Source organism: Vigna umbellata, chromosome 6 (assembly GCF_029865625.1).
Source record: "Vigna umbellata cultivar VRB3 chromosome 6, Vumbellata_1.0, whole genome shotgun sequence".
NCBI lineage: Eukaryota > Viridiplantae > Streptophyta > Magnoliopsida > Fabales > Fabaceae > Vigna > Vigna umbellata.
This window is the reverse complement of record NC_142170.1, coordinates 6,054,147-6,071,986: the sequence shown is the minus strand read 5'-3', so window position 1 is coordinate 6,071,986 and position 17,840 is coordinate 6,054,147. Positions and strand designations below refer to the sequence as shown.

Sequence of the window (17,840 nt, the reverse complement as noted above, 5' to 3'; positions counted from 1 at the left end):
GATGTGAAAAAACAAGACTTTTAATACCTAATGTGGCTTTAACCTGTGTAAAAAGTGAAGTTTTTTTTAAATATTTGATTTATATGTGCTACTATCCATATCCAAACCTGCAAAAAATTCAATCCCAAATTTACCTAACAATATTGTTTCTATTAACACATCAAAATGTAATATTTACCTAACAAAGTTCCTAAATATATTTACCTAACATACTTACTTAACACAGTTACACATAAAATAGTTCCTAAACTCAAAATGTAACATTGAAACATCTAATCATTTACAAATGGTTAAAAAAAACGCAGCACACTGCTCCCGAACATCCTTTATGACATGTTGCTCCATTGGAGACGTGTCATCAAATATCTACACAATGAATAGTTTGAGTCAAGTTATAATATTAATGGTTTAAGATCTTAGTTATAAAATATTCACGTTACCAAATTCCATGAGTCATCGACATTTGCAGATATAATTTTCTGCATGTGCCTCATGATATAATATCCGCACTCAAAGCTTTCCTGTTGACGTGAGCACTACAAGTTAAATTTATAAAGTATCATAAAATTTATAATTGTATTTATAGTTTGAAAGATTAACTACTTAAAGTTGGTGCAATGAACTGCAACTTCTTTCTAGAGACGATATGTGTTCCTTGCAACCTTAAATATGCCTCAACCACTCTATAAAGTTAAATGTACATTAAAATGAGTCCTAAGGAACTTATTAAAATCAGTTATGTGTACACAACAAATAAATTATTAAAAAACTTACGATATTAGTGTACTTTTAATTGCCAAAGTTCGAGGTTTTTTGTGTAATGAACACAAGAGAACTACAAGAAACTGTTGAAGAAGAATTAGTAACAATTGCCAATGACCCCTGCAGATTCAAATAATAATAGTGTTAAATAATATTTACATAAATAGAATTTTATTAATAAAAATTATATACTTACTGTTGCAAATAAGGTGCTAAGTACACTTGTTTGTTTCCGTTTACAAAAGCCTCCAATAGGTACTTTTGGACCTCTTCACCTTTATTCCCAACTCCTTGAATGGCAACAGGGTCAATAAAACCATAAATGTGATCATTCTTCCTTTCAATGCTCAACCGATGTAAATACCTTAAACATTGAAAATGAATAATGTTAAAATAAAATATTGAATATATTTAAGCTTCATAAATGTAGAAATTTACTTGCAACAAACAAAGTTGTAGTATTGATCATGATATACATAACATATTAGTGCCAGAGAGAATTTCAAAAATATCCCTCTGACATATGAAGAAAGAGAGCGAAGTTGTCCTGTTTGTGACTTCAGGAGGCATTTGTAACTCTATAGGAGAAAGGAAGATCTTCACTGCCAACACACCAAGTTGTTCTGAAATTGTTTGTTGTGGTGGTTGTTGAAGTGAATCATTCATATCTTCCTGCCCTTTAGCTTTAACCTGGTATACATATTTAAAAACTTACAAAAGATTAGTATTACCAATAAAAACAACAAAGTGTGTAATTAAAACCAATACCTCTTTTAGAATTGTCCCACTGTCTGAACCTCCTAAGTAGGCACAAGGACTCGAGCTGTAGCATCTCGTATGTCTACAACCACCATTCTCATCATATCAGTTGTAATGGTTTCATGGTGTATGGTTGACCCCAATGTATACATTTTACTTAAGTTATCCAAATTATTAAAATATAAATAAAATACACATTTATCACTACCAAATGGTGAGCATAACTTTTTTTTTGGATAATTTCAAGCTTATACTTGTTAAATATTTATGGAAAAGAAGGGATATGTTTACCTTTATATTGAATCCAGCTTTTGCACTAGCTTCAATAAACATAACGTTCAGCTCTCGGGACTTTTGTTCCCCCTCTTCCGTAGACACTTGCCTGTAGTTTCATATTATAAAATATTAGTTGTAATGAAAACACACAAAAAAGTACATTATTCTGGCAACCAATTTGTCCCTGTATTATTAGGATGCAAGATGAGTTGTCAAGCATTTCATTGGCAGCTACCTGCGTATAAGGGATTTCTAAATATTTGTAAAAATTTATTAGTCATTGTACCATAGGAATATCATATGACATTCAAACTAGCATGCAGAACATTGAAGAAGCATCTCACAGATTAAACCATTCATGCTAAAGCCTAAAATAGTAAATGAAGTTCTCACTTTCTTAGATTATCAAAGAGTATGGGTTCTACTAATTCTTTTAACGGATAGCATTGCCCAGATATGTCTTTCTGATGTTCACATATCCAGATCATAAAAATATTGAAGAAAAGAAGAGAGCGAATAAAGCCCCAAAAACATCACCTCACCTCCTATTTAAACTCACTCCCACTCTTTTCTCCTCTGTATTTCTTCATGGACACCCACACCCATGCACCTTCAAACCACCAACAATGTTGAAACCTATTTCTCCTAAGCCATGACCGAGAGGGTTATGCTCCTCTGTATGAGAAAAACTCATCTTCTACTTTAAACTCTCATTTACCCTTCTCAACCCAAAAGTTCTTCTTAACTTCATTTATCTAAACCCACCTCTATGCACCCTATCTGCTACTTCATTTTTCTCAATTCAAAACTTTCCGTGAAACCCACACTTTCCCCTCCCCTCTCACATATTATCCCAACTTTTTTTCTCTACGTTCTCATATCCACATTCACTACTCTCACTTCCTACAAAACTCATCCTCACTGTGCATCAATGCTTCCCCTCTCCTGGATTCTCACTCTCTTCTCCACTTAATCCTCTAACGCTCCATCCACAAAACAACATCAAAGAATGAACAAACCATGCAGAAACCCTTCCTATTCTTCTTGACGCTTACTTCAATCAATGCATACATCGCCCTATGCAACTCCACTTCAGGTAACGCACCCTTTAACCAAGAGTCTCGAAGCCAACGTTTTCTTGCTCCAAAATCATATGCCCAATGTCATCCTTCTCACTACTTACACCCTCATCTTATCTACTCAACCAGGCAATAAACCTCCACTACTATCATTTAAAGCATAAGCCCTCACCTCACTCTTCCACTCCTAATATCTACGTAACAGCAACCCATCAAACAACATCCCTCTCTTTACCACCTAACCTATATTGTAAACATGCCTACATATAACCCCTTACTCTTCCCACTCTCCATTCTATTTCATTCACTTTTCCTTTCTTATCTTACTCCAGGCCCACTCTGTAATGCAACACCCTCTCTTTTCAGTTCTCACTCATTCTCACAATAGAGTAATAAACCCACAAGACATCCATCTTCTCTTTCTTTCCTTTTCTTCTACCAAAATCACGAGCCCAACTCCCAATACCCTAAACCTAGTCTTACTTCTCTTTCTCTTCCTTCTTTCCTCACTCACCACTCACGAATTACTCAATATGACAACTCTGCTCACATTTCATCTTTCTTTCCTTTCTCTTGTGCCTTACGTGAACCCCCATTCGTCTTCATTTACCTATTACTCAACCCAAGACTCACCATTCTCCTCTCAACCCAAATATCATTCCTACGCAACCTGCAACCATGGAATCCTCCTTTTATTCTTCTCGCCTATTACAACTCAACTGATCCATTTTTGATGTATCCAAAACCCTCACCACCTACTAACTTCTCCTCATTCATGCACACCCTACGCACTGCATGCCTTCCAACCTCTACTTAATACAAAACCGAAACCTACCACTACTCATGTTTCCTAAGGCTAACCAACTACTAACATAAAAGTACCTTTATTCCCTTCCTTTTTGTCTTAACTTACGTGTAACAACAACTCATCAACATTCCACATAACAGCAGAAATTCAGTTTCCAGTTCCATCAGATATTGTTGGACTTGCAAGATTATTAACTATTATAACAAAACAGAAACAGAACATAGAACATATGTTCCTTAAAAATCGATTACTCTCTAATTCAACGAACCAAGAGACTGCATACTAAGAACATAATTCATTTATTAACGACATTCTATCAAAAAAATTTCAATATCAAAATTCAACTAAAATGTTTTCCAACAATTTATCTATTAAGAAAATACTTTTTAATTTGACTTGACTTCTGCAAACAAGTACTGCTTAAAAGGAATCTAAAGTGCTTCATAAAGACACACCAATATAAGAATAAAAAAGAATCTAAAGTGCTTCATAAGGACTGCCACCAACTTGCATTTGATTTGATTGACTTTTTCTTTGAGTATAACTTCTACCGAATGGGAATGAACCTTAGAAAGCAAACAAAACTCCGCAATTTCTCTCCAGCAAAAGAACATAAAATAAGCTCAAAGAAAACATCATCAAAATAAAACTACCAATAATACTTTTGAGAGCTTCTCATTGAGGAAAAAAAAACTAAAAAACTAATCGTACCAATAAAACATGAAATCATATTTAGATAATATCATATTTAGGTTACCTTGTAGTTCTTCTTCGAAAGAAGAAGGGAGATCGAGATAGCGTAGATGATTAATGTCATCAAACCGTACTTTGCCAGAAGCCAGAGCCCTAGAAATCATAACATTGAGCGCTTCATTTGATGGAAGACCATCTAAGATGCACATTGGACCTCTTACTAGAGCAATGGCAAAGAGGATTCAAGAGGAAGAAGGACCACATACTATTTTGCTTCTATGGAAGGTTACTTATAAAAATCCTTCTTCTCTTAACTAAAGCACTTATACTTTGTTTTGTAGGAATTAATAAATCTTGGAGACTATGATTGAGCCATCCAAGAAGATTAATCAATAGAATCAAGCAAGGAGCCAAAAAGGAGGTGCTTACGGCATGCACCAACATTTTCCACGTGAAGTAGCTGATGTGGAAGGAAGCACACACCTTGCTGGATGAGCTGGACAGAGGCATGGACTTTGCTTGATCAAAATAAATCTGAATAATTTGAATTTAGGAGGGAATTAGAATTAGAAATTAGGCTCCTCTTCACCTATAAATAAGAGGGCCTTTTCCTTGTATTGAGGCACTTTTGAGCTTAATGATATGCTGCAGAAATTGTTTTCCAGCTTTTGTGCTCTTAAGTCACCTTTGAATTGCTACTTCTTCTCCTTTCCTCAAGCTTCCTTCCTCTGTAGGAAGGCCCTCTGAGCTGTGAGGCTTCACCCATACACCTTTCCTCCATTAAAACACCTCAAACACTGCATCAATTCATCCATCCGCTGCACCATTATTCATTACTGGTTTCCTCTGGTCTGGAACCTCTTCCTACACGTTTCCAGCTGGGAATTGGATTCCATCATCATTGGTGACGGTCAAAGAATGAGAACGAGAATTGGTGGTGGTTGGAGCGGAAGGAGGTCGGAACTGATTATGGAGATGGTGGCGTTGAGAAAACAACAAAATCCACGCTCTTTCTTGTCGCCTTCAGTCGGAGTGGGCAAATGAAGTGAAGCGGCTGCTGCACTGTTGAGATTCACGGCTTACGGAGGAGGCAGAGTATGTAGAGGAAAGAATTTGGTTTTTCTTCTAATTTTCGGAGTGTAATTTTTTTTCCAAACTTCTATACCGATTTGAGCATTTATTAGGTATAGAAAAATTTCTTTAAGTTATTCCTGTACCGGTTTTAGCATTTATCAGGTATAGAAAAATTTCTTTAAATTATTCATGTATCGGTTATAAGTTGAACTAGTTTAAAAACATTTTTTTTGCTTTTTTATACCTGATCTGAGTACAACCGATGTAAAAATACTTACCTTACTTATAATAATGTCATCGCATCAATTTCTATACCTAGTGGATTTGAACAAGTAAAAAAAGTCGCTATAAAAAATGTATTTTGCACTAGTGATACTTCTCTAACTTTTGTACTCATTAAAGTGAACCCTTACTTTATTCATACAAACAATTTCAATTAGGTATTTATGAAATTAAGAGACATATTACAATTTTCATCAATAATTTAATTATTGAAAAGAATAATTGATTATTGTTACCTTGCTTTTCAAATTATATGTTACACATATTTTATTGATTATTATTTATAATAAATAAAATGATAATTGATTATTCACTAGTGAAGAAAGGGCTTTAGACGTCTGTTATTTTGGCCTTTTGACGTCCGACATGCACCCGACATCTTTGTGGGTGACGTTAACCAGACGTCTGTTGTGCCAGGTCGGACGTCTATATAGACGTTTGTTCTGGCACAAACAGACGTCTATATAGACGTCCGTTCCGACACAACAGACGTCTATATAGACGTCCGTTTGTGTCGGAACGGACGTCTATATGGCTGAACGGGTTATTTAGGGATACGGGGTTTGGACGTCTGTTTGTGCACTGTCAGACATCTAAGGGTCAGTCAATGAAAATTATAATAACACGTCAAAAACATGCATACACAAAACACTATCAAAAAATTATTAACGAAGAAACTAACCTGAAGAGCAGATTCGAAATGAAAATGGAGGGAAATGGAGGAGTGCACGACCTAAAACGTAGGCCAAAAAATGTCGCCCAAGAACACGCAACAAACTGCACCAAAACGCACCGAAAACGATTTTTAATCGGTCCAAATGAAAGATATTTCATCACTGAACAATTTAATCGGAATAAAAGTAAGATTAAATGGTTTAAAACAGATAAAAACCAACCTGGAAATGCAAGGCACAGAGGGAACTCTCAACTCCCCCGTCAGCCTTTTGAACGTCCGTTAGAGGGGGCCGGACGTCTACAATATTATAGACGTCCGGCCCCCTCCAAAACAGACGTCTCCACACTCAATTATTTACATTTATGTCACCGGTCAATTATTTACGTTGGGGTTTTGGTGGACAGACGTCTATTGGGTGACGTTAAACGCCAATTCTGCACTAGTGATTGTCGTATTACTTTATGTTTCGAACATATTTTTATTTTTGTTAATAATAATTTATAGTGAAATGATAATTTTGTTAATAATAGTTTACAGTGAAATGATAATTGATTATTATTGATAACTAATATGATAATTGATTATTTACCGTATAATTTAAAATATAATTTTCTCTGACTCAATGCTGTTATGTTTATTGATTAATAAAAGATTTAAAATGTAGGTACGCATGTTGAAAAGACGCAAAATAAAAAACTTAAACAAATCTGTTTTGTACAAGTGGCTGCTTTTTATATAAAGATATTTGAAGCTAGTCGGCATAAAAAGTATTTCTTGGTTCGTAGCTATAGATGCAATAGCTATAGGGTGTGAATGCAATGAAAGTGCATAATGCGATGATTTCGTGAAAAGGAATCGAATACAAAATCAGCAAATATATTTACAATTTTAGCATTAAAGAAGTTATTATGATAAACATAGCATAAAAAATATTTTAAGATACTAGATAGTGTATATTAAATTTTATTTTTCGTTACGTACATTATTGTATTTCTTGGTTTTTATTCTATTCTCACCAAGATACGGAAAGAGGGGTATACCCTTTTGCAGAACGTTTTGGTTTGATTCCCCGAAAACCATGAAAAACATGTCCAATGCATAGTACCTCAAATATTCGTCTTCATCTTCAGAATCTTTAATTCAAACCTCTAATTGAGTGGATAATGGTGTATGTACGTGGGGTGCCGTATGGTTATAAAATTTGCCTGCCATGGAAAATCAACTCACAATGATATGATATGATATGACAGAGCAATCCATTTCACCAAAAGTTTCTGTGCAAAAGTTTGGTATTTATGACTTCAATATTGAATAGATTTTGGTTTTGTAATTAGTGGGGTATCTACAACACCTTCTTTGCATAAACTAACTCCATGGACAAACAATCATTTCTTCCAAGACAAAAAAATTAGAATAGTAGGGCTAAAATGTAGCGCACTGTATATATATATTTAACGATTTGGGAGACATAGATTATCGAAAACTGTAACTACTCTTGCACAGTTCTTCTGGCAATACAATGGAGGAAGTTGCATTGAAGCTTCCACCTGTCCAATGCATGCGTCCAAAATTTTCAGTGATATTCTTTCTCCCAGTATAGGTAAGTTGTACACTGCTGCAGCCACTCTCAATTTGTGAATAATATATAAAATATAATTTAATATAATATACCCTTTAACAAATATATAATAGGGTTATTCTCACTACTCCTTTATTTGTATTCATCACCCAAGACATACTAATGGGATACATGACGTTTCTTATATAAATGTTAATTTATAATATATATATTATTTTATTACATTCAATAGTGTTACATTATTTTTGGACTTCGAGTCCAGTTTAAATATTTCATTTTCTTTTAATCCTTTGATACGTTTTACAAATTAATTTTCTAAAAATAATTTAAATTTAAATAGATTTCTTAATAATACTCGTTAGATTCGTCTTAATTGAAACTCATCTACTTCTATAATAGGGGAGAAGACATTTTCAGTACGGTGATTCTTTTTTCGGCGACGTACTAGAACAACCACTGTACTTTCGGATTGTCGAAACAGAGGAACGACGACGTCGCACTGCTTTGTCTTCGTTTTGTTGCTGCATGAATTACCTCAAGAAAATTTAGGTTTTACAAGGACGACGCAGAGAATCATCACGGAAATCATCCCAGAAATCATCTGATTCTTGAGATGGGTTATGCACAACATTTTCAATCCCCAAAAATAACTGTTCATGAAGAAAGATAAATATTTCATTTTATTTTTTATTCACGTATATATCACTTGAAATTTTAATTAATTTACCCTTCCTTTTGTATATTATGAGATCCTGAAGTTGGTTTTGTTCTTACCCTAGTCTTGATAATTAACTCTAGTAAATCCTATTTCAGTGGGCTTTTCGGAAAATTTATATTACTATTTCAATATACTAAAAAAAATCATTAATTACTAATAACAATTTATACATATATTCTTTTAATAATGTTTGTAGCTCAATTATTAACTTTGAATATAGTATTTGCAAAATAATGATTAACTTTAACTATATTTTCAGAGGACTTGATTTAGAAACAAGTTTGATATATTTTTCAAATTTTGAAAGGGAAGTTAGAATATTAAAGCCTTCAAATGTTCAACATTCCTCTGTTGTCTATTGAAGAACGTAATAGTGGGGTTAGGAAAATGTCTTTATCACTTCTATTACATTAAATTCAGCCTATAATAATAAACAATTCAACATCACGTTTAGCATGTTTTCTGTTTTTTTTTTTTTTACTTTACCAGACATACACAAACACAGACTGCTTTACTTCTAATTAAGCTTCCAATGAAAAATGGATGTACTATTATTTTAGCCTTTTCCACATTAATGATTGCTTTTCAACTAATCACGCCTTCTTATTACCTGTCGTTATTATAATTGTTTAAAAATGATCATGGTTTTAGTCTGTTTTCTACTGTGTTTTATAAAAAATTTCAAATGTCATCTTCTATTTATATTAATTTACCTTTCGTATTCACAAACAATAACTTAAGTCTCGAATCAATAATAAAAGTTATATACATGATTTTATGTAGTGGACATTTTTTTAATGATGTCAAATTGTAAGCTTGTGAGAGGTTGGTAGTATACTTCTTTCTACATGTTTTATAATGTTATTTATAGCACGTGTAGTTATTTAATTTTTTATTCTAGTTTATATCTATGTAAATATCCCTTTCAAGTAATCGTCATAACTAATTAGTTATAATTTTTTTTTGTTTATTTGTGTTAAAAGAAACAAATGTTTATAACAGAAAAAAAAAAAGGATAATGGGATTTAAATCTAGAAAGAGGTTTATCCGAAGAGTATTGTTTTTGGAATATGAAGTTTTGTTGTTTATGATTATTTTTTTATTCCATTTTTCGGCTTCATATTCTTTACTATGTAAAATTTGATATTTTTTATTAAATCCAAACAAAATTATCTTTAAACAATTTTTTAATAAATAGGTTTTTTATAGCTGTACAGAATATTGTATAATTAAAACTTCCTCATTTTGATCTTGACTTGCAGGTCCCTTATTGATTCCTAATTTGTGAGAGTATCAGTATACAAAAAATTTGTGAATATATATTTTTTAATTTGGTACCGAAGCTTAAGAATTTTATTGTTTTTTTTTAAAATTATTGGATATCTTAGCTGAAGTGATGATAGAAAAAAAGCAATTTGAGTGGTACTTCAAGCTAAAACATCACCTAAATGAATTCATGATGTATGATCACAATTAATGAAAATGAGTATCACGTAAAGGAACAATTGTCCTATGTATGTAGGAATGTAAGGCCTCCAATAGAAGAAGATGCAAGATATGAAAAATTATATGATGAAAAAAAAATAAAATATTACTGCTAATGTCCATGAAACTAAAAAAAATGACAAAGTATCTTCACTTACCATTGTTCTTGATATTTGGAATGCTTCAAAAACTTTTCATGATGGAAGTTATGAACTACATATGTTTCATGAATCAAAATAATAGAACCTTTTAACCTTATGAGAAGTTGGTTGAGAATTTAATAGTTGTACAGGCATGTGGAGGTTGATAGTTTATCAGTAAGAAATATTTAATAAAAAGGTTTTGAAAATTGTTAAATATTCAATATAGAAAAGTAATTGGCAGTTATTCTTACTAAAGTTGTACATGCTAAATGCTTGGTTTATTATTAAACAAGTTGGGACGACATCCATTATTTATCAATTTGAGAGAAAGTGTTGAGATAAAGATATTTTATTACCTAAATAGTAAGTTTATATAGTTGTACAAATTAATGTATTTCTTATTTTAGTTCTGCCTCGTGGACTCTCTTGATTAATTCTTGATTTGTGATATATATAACAAAATCTAAAATATATTAATAAAAATTATAAAATAAATTTTATTTGTCGATTCACTTATCATAAGCTTACTTGTAGATGAAGCTGAAATATGAATTTCAATAGAAACCTCTATGAAAAGGAAAATCGTGGCTGTCAAGATGGTTTTTCAGATTCGTGCCTTATTTGCCGTGGAGTTTCTGAATAGTCGATTCATGCAACTTCTTTTGGAAGCTGTTAAAAGTGCTATTGGGCCAGACAACTTCACTCACTCTTACACATCATGTTTAACCCGAGTTTGGTATTAAATTTTTCAAACAGAAAAGTAAAAAATAAGGATAAATTATTATTATTATCATTATTATTATTCTTTTTATTATCTCTTTTTTTGTCAAACACATAATCATTTATTATCTTCTTTCATTTGATTTTACTATAGTCAAATAATATTATTTTCTACCACATATTTTTTTCTTATACAATGTGTTTGTATGGATGGATGATAATAAGTTGAAGTGAATTAGAAGATGTGGACTTCAGATTAAATTAATGTTCGCTTTAATAAATTTGTATCGATGTGTAAAGAATCATTCGTGGGATGAAGCGTTTTTTCCATTTGTGATGATGACATAGGATTTGAGTGGTTACAAGTGAAAATCACTTTTATCCCTAAAACAATTCATTTGATGATGAACGAAAGAAGATAAAGTTAAAGATGAAGAAGATGATGAAAACGTATCCAATTTTAGAGATAGGTGGAATCGATTTCACCTCATATAAGAAATAAAGAATATAAGAAATGAAGAAGAACTACTAACCGGTACTAGATTTGCGTAACCGATTATAGCCATAGAGTATTCAATTCCAAAGACATGGTTAATCGATTCTAGTACGAGTAGGACTTGATTTTCATGACTTCAATTTTTTTTCCTTCTTATAATAATATTTTACAATTAAATATTTTTATTAATAAATATTATTTTATATTACTTTTACAATTACCAATATTTTAATAATATTTATTTTCTATCAATTAAAAATATTTTTTTTTCACATCGCGTCGCACAAATTTTAACAAACTTTCATTCTAAATTTATACTCGTTCATCTCAAAATCCTTTAAAAAAAATACTCAATTTTTACTCACAAAATCTGCTCAAATTTATCCATTATCCCACTCAAATTCATCCCTCTAAATAAACATACCATTATTCTTCTCTCAATCTTTTTCATCCAATTAAATAAAGGCTAAATCTTTTCCACTGTCCAAATCACTCAATTAACTTTCTCCAAACAAAACCCTCTTATGATCTGTCTACCATTTGCACTACACATTACAAACAACCCACTACTTTTTTCTTCAGCTGGTATATATTTTTCTTGAGCTGGTAACTATTAGGGTTAAATATGTTTTTAGTCCCTAAACTATTGACCGTTTCTGGTTTTCGTCCCTCTTCCAAAGTAAGGTACAATTTAGTCCTCAATCTTTAAAAAACGTTCGTTTTAGTCGAAAAAACGAACGTTTTGAGGACTAAAACGAGGACTAAAAACAAAATTTTGAGGACTAAAACGAACGTTTTTCTAAAGAATGAGGACCAAATTGTACCTTACTTTGGAAGAGGGACGAAAACCAGAAACGGCCAATAGTTTAGGGACTAAAAACATATTTAACCCTAACTATTATTTTAAACGAGTACCTTATAAAAAAAAAAAGTCATATTACGAGTTTCATTTTATTTTATGTTATTTCACTGTGTCATACTATTTTAAGATTTTCTTACAGCATTTCTTCAAATACTGTGATAATCCACATTAATTAAACAAGTCATTATTTCATCAACCTCTTTCCAGTCTCCAAGAAGCACTTGTGGCATATAGCATCCAGGTACCAACCTTCCCGAACCAGTTGTTATTTAAAGCACAGTATTGATATAAATAAATTAAAATAAAAGATTGTCGTTTATCAATGTTTTCATAAATACTTAGAAAGAAAAATCTTTTCATAGTCACAAAATATATAAAAACATTTTTCCTTGGCATTTGGTGACATAGGTTGTCCTGGTAATCGTAAGCACCTTTAAAATTCAGAAACATTTCTGTAAGCTGCAAAAACCCCACAGTACGTGTTGTCCTCATCATGTGTGTCTGTCTCATTTCCTTTGTCAAGAAGCTCTTGTAACATTACTGTACGTAAAAGTAGAAACAGTTTCCCCTATAGGTTCTGGTTCTGATTAATCAAATAAAAAATATGCATTTCGAATAAACAGATGCTGGGTCCCGTAAAATAAAACACAAAAATGGAACCTTCTCAACACGTGTACGTATACTGTGCTGATGTATATACGCTTTGAGTGAGTACAATAATGCGTACATTTGCGATGCTTACAAAAAAGTTTTGCGCAGCTTCCACGAAAGAGAACGTCTCAATTACTCTGAAAAAGATAGCAATTGTTGCAACGAAAGCTGAGATAATTATAAGCTCCGCAACAGAAACATTCACATCATATTAATGACTCGGCCACGTGTCAGTGTTTCTCTAATGCCTTTAATTTAATAGTGGTACTTATTTGAACATGTTCCTGCGAAAATTATTGGAGAAAAAGTAGCCTTTCTTGATTTTGCGAGGGTTCATTATGTAAATCACGCTTCATTGTACTAACATCTTTCTAACTACTTAATTTATTATCTTTGTACTCTCTTTATGTACTCAAGTCACAACAGCTCTTTCAATTATTACTCATAAGAGTGCGCTCATATTAATCATAATTTCTTTAATGTATTTTCTTTTACTTTTTTTTTTAATAATAACAGTTTCATATACACAGTTTTTTTACATTCATTTAATATTATTTTTTATAGATACATAAATTCATTACTATTTTATTCTTATATTTTGTGTCTATTATTTTTTTAAAAGGAAAATACACAATAGTTGTTAACCAATGATTTACTATTTTAATCTAAGAAAATGAACAATAAAATAAATAAGAATAATGTAGTTGAATTATTTTTTTTAAATAGTTGTTAAAATTAGAGGCATAATCAGCTATACTTTTTACTTTCTACATCTTCAATCACCGAGAACATTATCACTTATTTCTACACTGCCAAAAAAACATTAAATAATAATTAATTTAAGGACAAAAAAATTAATCATTTTAATTAAATTAAATATTATTTTATAAATAAAAAATTATTTATATCTAAAATAGTGTCTATTTTTAATAAACATTTATAATTGATTTGTGAATTAACCTTTAAATTAATACTTAATATTAGCTATCAAAATTTTACCTATTTATTATTATTAGTTTCAATTATTATTTAGAAACTAATTTAGAATATAATAATAGTGGTAGCAAATCTTTTGGTAACATATGTAATTTAAACTTTAATTCTAATTATAATTTTTTATTAATAATAAAAACCTTTTTAGATATCAATAATTTTTAATTTCTAAAATACTCTTTAACTTAGTTAATATAATAATTAATTAATTTTTTCTCTGAATTAATTATTTTTTAATAACTTTTTAGTGCTAGTACATTATGTTGTCTCTGAATTAATTATTATTTAATAAATTTTTTTATAGTGCTAGTACATTATTAAAGTTAGACAAACTTATAATTCATAAATAATAATATTATACAAAACTTGTTAATCTAGCATCAAATAATAGTGTAAAACACTAATGGACAATCGATTTAAATATATTTTTCTATAGTTTTTTTTCACCACGTGAAAAGAAAAGAAAAGTGAATTTATCTTATAAATTAAAAACAATCCATACACTTCAATTTGATGAAAGTTAAAAAAATACACATGTAAATATAAATACATAACATAAGCTAATTAAGATAAACTAAACTTATTTTACTACATTATTTCCTTTTTATAATACTCAACAAAAAAAAATCTAAAACAAATTTTCTAATTAGATTGGTTTATCATGTGTTACTAATTGTTAGTTTAAGTAGAGACATACAAAATATATAGAATAAATTTCCATTATAATCTCTGAAATTGTGAATTATTGTGAGACCAGTATTTCAAAATTTAAGAAAAAGAATGTTAATAAATTTCTGAAATTGAAAATACTTTTCATTCTGTAGTGTCGGTCTTTGTCGTTAACTTCATTATGATATGTGGTAACATTAAATTAGAAAATTTAAAAGCAATGATGATAAGCATACCAAATAATTATGATTTGAAAATGAGAAAATTTCTTATAACTATGCAGATTTGTGTGAGAAAATGCCACAATTTGAAGAACGAGTAACCAGAAAAACAGATAAAAAGGGAAATATTCAGAATCAGAAATGTCTGTTGGCTGTTTGTGATTATTTCAGTATATAAACAAAGACATGAGTCTTCTATGAGAAGCTACCATTATACTCTGCACAGAGTGAGTAACGGCAGGAAGCTGTTCTTGAGATTTTGGCCGACAGATTCCTCGGGAGATGGAACTTGACTACCTTATGGACTTCGAGGACTACTTCCCCTCCATGATTGCGCGGATGGGGGCAGAAGGGTTCATTGGAGAACTCTGCAACGGGTTTCGCTTGCTCATGGACGTGAACAAGGGTCTCATCACCTTCGAGAGCTTGAAGATCAACTGTTACTTGCTAGGTTTGAACGTGAGAGACGATGAGCTCGTGGGAATGCTAATGGAGGGCGATTTGGACGGAGATGGTGCTCTTAGTCAAATGGAGTTCTGCATTCTCATGTTTAGGCTCAGTCCTTGTTTGATGGATTCACCTAAAATGTGCAGCACTCAGGTTGGTGGAGACCCCATGCTCATGTAGAATGTAAAAAAACTGTTACTTTTACTCTTAACACTCCTTCTTCCGTTTTTCTCTTTCTCAGTTACATAGTTAGCTTAAGAGAACTTTCGAAGAAGAATTCATGTTGTTGTTGTGACTTTCATAAATCTTAATTTAGTATGTTATTCAATGTTCTCCAGAACATAACAATGTCCATCCATCTGTAATTTCTCTCTTTCTCTCTCTATATAAAGTAACGAATGATTGCCTCAGATGCCACTGTTGTCACCGTTAACTATTATCTATCTATTTATTTAGTCTGTTCTGATGTGCCATGCACTGTTTTGAAAGCTAACGTTCCAGTGCTGTCTGCAAAACGTCATTTCATGTTTTCATTCACTTTTCCAAAGTCACAAACTCCGTTGTTTCTGCCTTCGGAGCGTAACCAGAGCCACGCAGGGTTGCACATAATTGAGATTAGGTCTAATTCGAGATTCGGAAAGATTTTCTTTAGTTTATATATATATATATATATATATATATATATATAAGCAAAGAATTTTGCTATTTTTGTGATATGAACTTGTGTTTAAATAATGATAATATAAAATAATGCATTAAGCAATTATTAGAAAATTTGAAAATATTATGCATATATATTAAATGAAAAAAACAGTATACGTTGACTAAGTTATACAGAACTTCTGCACAGAGTAATGATTGTGGATGAAACTCTCCTTTCTCATATATTTATACTTGGTTTTAGTTTATCTTCTATAAAAACATGAAAACTAAATTTAAACAAAAAATATTTTTTTCACACCCATTCTCTGCTTCATTCGATAATTGCTTTTCGTAGTAAAATATTATATTAAAATAATAATAATAAATATAAATAAAATGTTATAATTTGTGAAATTAGAACTTGAGTGTAAAAGAAGAATGGATGTGTGAAAGCATAATGACATTTTTAAAAGGACTTAAGGAGAGGCTTTCATAGAAAAAAAATGGAGTCAATAATGTGGTATTTTCTCTATAACGTTTAATATATTTCTTTGGCCATGTCCATAATTAACAGTAGTTATAACAAAAATTACTAATTAATAAAATATTAAATAAGGAATTTTAGTCTTAATAAATACCTCTACATTTATTAAATGTTCTTTAATTTATGTTTGTTAAAGTTAAACAATAATAGATATGTGTAGCAATCATTATCAAAATGGGACATGAAATAAAATCTTTGGAAAAGCAGTCATCATAAGGAGTAATCTTCTAAATTAAATTTGGATCAAGAGTCGTTTACATGCAGATAGTATCACCTTATAAGGTCTATTTTGAGAGGGGTTCCTAATGTCAGACGGTTCTTCTAACTAAGTGTGCAAACTAAATGTAATTTTCAAATATTTATTTATTTTTGTATCTAAAAATCAAATAATTCATTTTTCTGTTTTTTACCTAAAAAGATATTTATAAAATTATTTATTTTGGTATAATATTGATTACACTGTTTCTACATATTTTCATTTTCTTTGAAAAAAATAATTATACGTTTTGTGTTAATTATATATATATATATAATTTATCGTCATTAAAAGTATATTAAAAATATATATAAGATATATATTTATATTTGAGATTAATAAAATGATTTTACTTTAAAATACACATATTTTAATTAATAGATACTGTATATAAAACGTGAGTAATTATATATATAAAGGACTTTTAAATGTATACAAATAAAGAGGAAATGTACATCTTACAAGTAAACTTATTTAACTAACAGATGAACAAAAGGATAGTAAATAAATAACGTGTATTTTAAATGTAAAGAAATTGTAAATATTAACGAGAAGATATATAATATGAATGTATATAGTTTTGATGGTAAATTTAGTAGATAAAGAAAGTGAAGTAAAAATGTGGATAGCGTACGTACATAAGTATGAGAAAAGCAGCGTTTGAGTGAACTTAAATGAGGTAGAGTCTTATCAACTCGCATTTATTGTGGTGTGGCCCCTCACATGCAATTTTCTCATTTAATAAAGCTTTCATTCACACCCGTGAAGTGAAGAACTTCCTTTTAACCATATCTGACAGCAACAGATTTACCTCACATTCTGCCTTCTCCACAACTTTTGGATTTCTTATCACTACAAACTTTCCTCATATTATAAATGTTTTTGGTGCTGCACACGATTCATTCTATTATCACTCATCTCTGCTCCTTTTTCTCTCATTTTTTTAACTAATGACATCATCACACACCATAACAAAATGTCCTCCAAAACATTTAACGTTACCAA

The 17,840-nt window shown here is 30.8% G+C and overlaps 2 pseudogenes; one reads left to right on the top strand and one right to left on the bottom strand.

Annotated features, from left to right (window-relative positions):
* Positions 1–276: 276 nt before the first annotated feature.
* Positions 277–1,673, bottom strand: LOC148196653 (uncharacterized; annotated as a pseudogene).
* A 13,385-nt stretch (positions 1,674–15,058) lies between these two features.
* Positions 15,059–15,803, top strand: LOC124835963 (calcium-binding protein KRP1 pseudogene; annotated as a pseudogene).
* Positions 15,804–17,840: the final 2,037 nt, after the last annotated feature.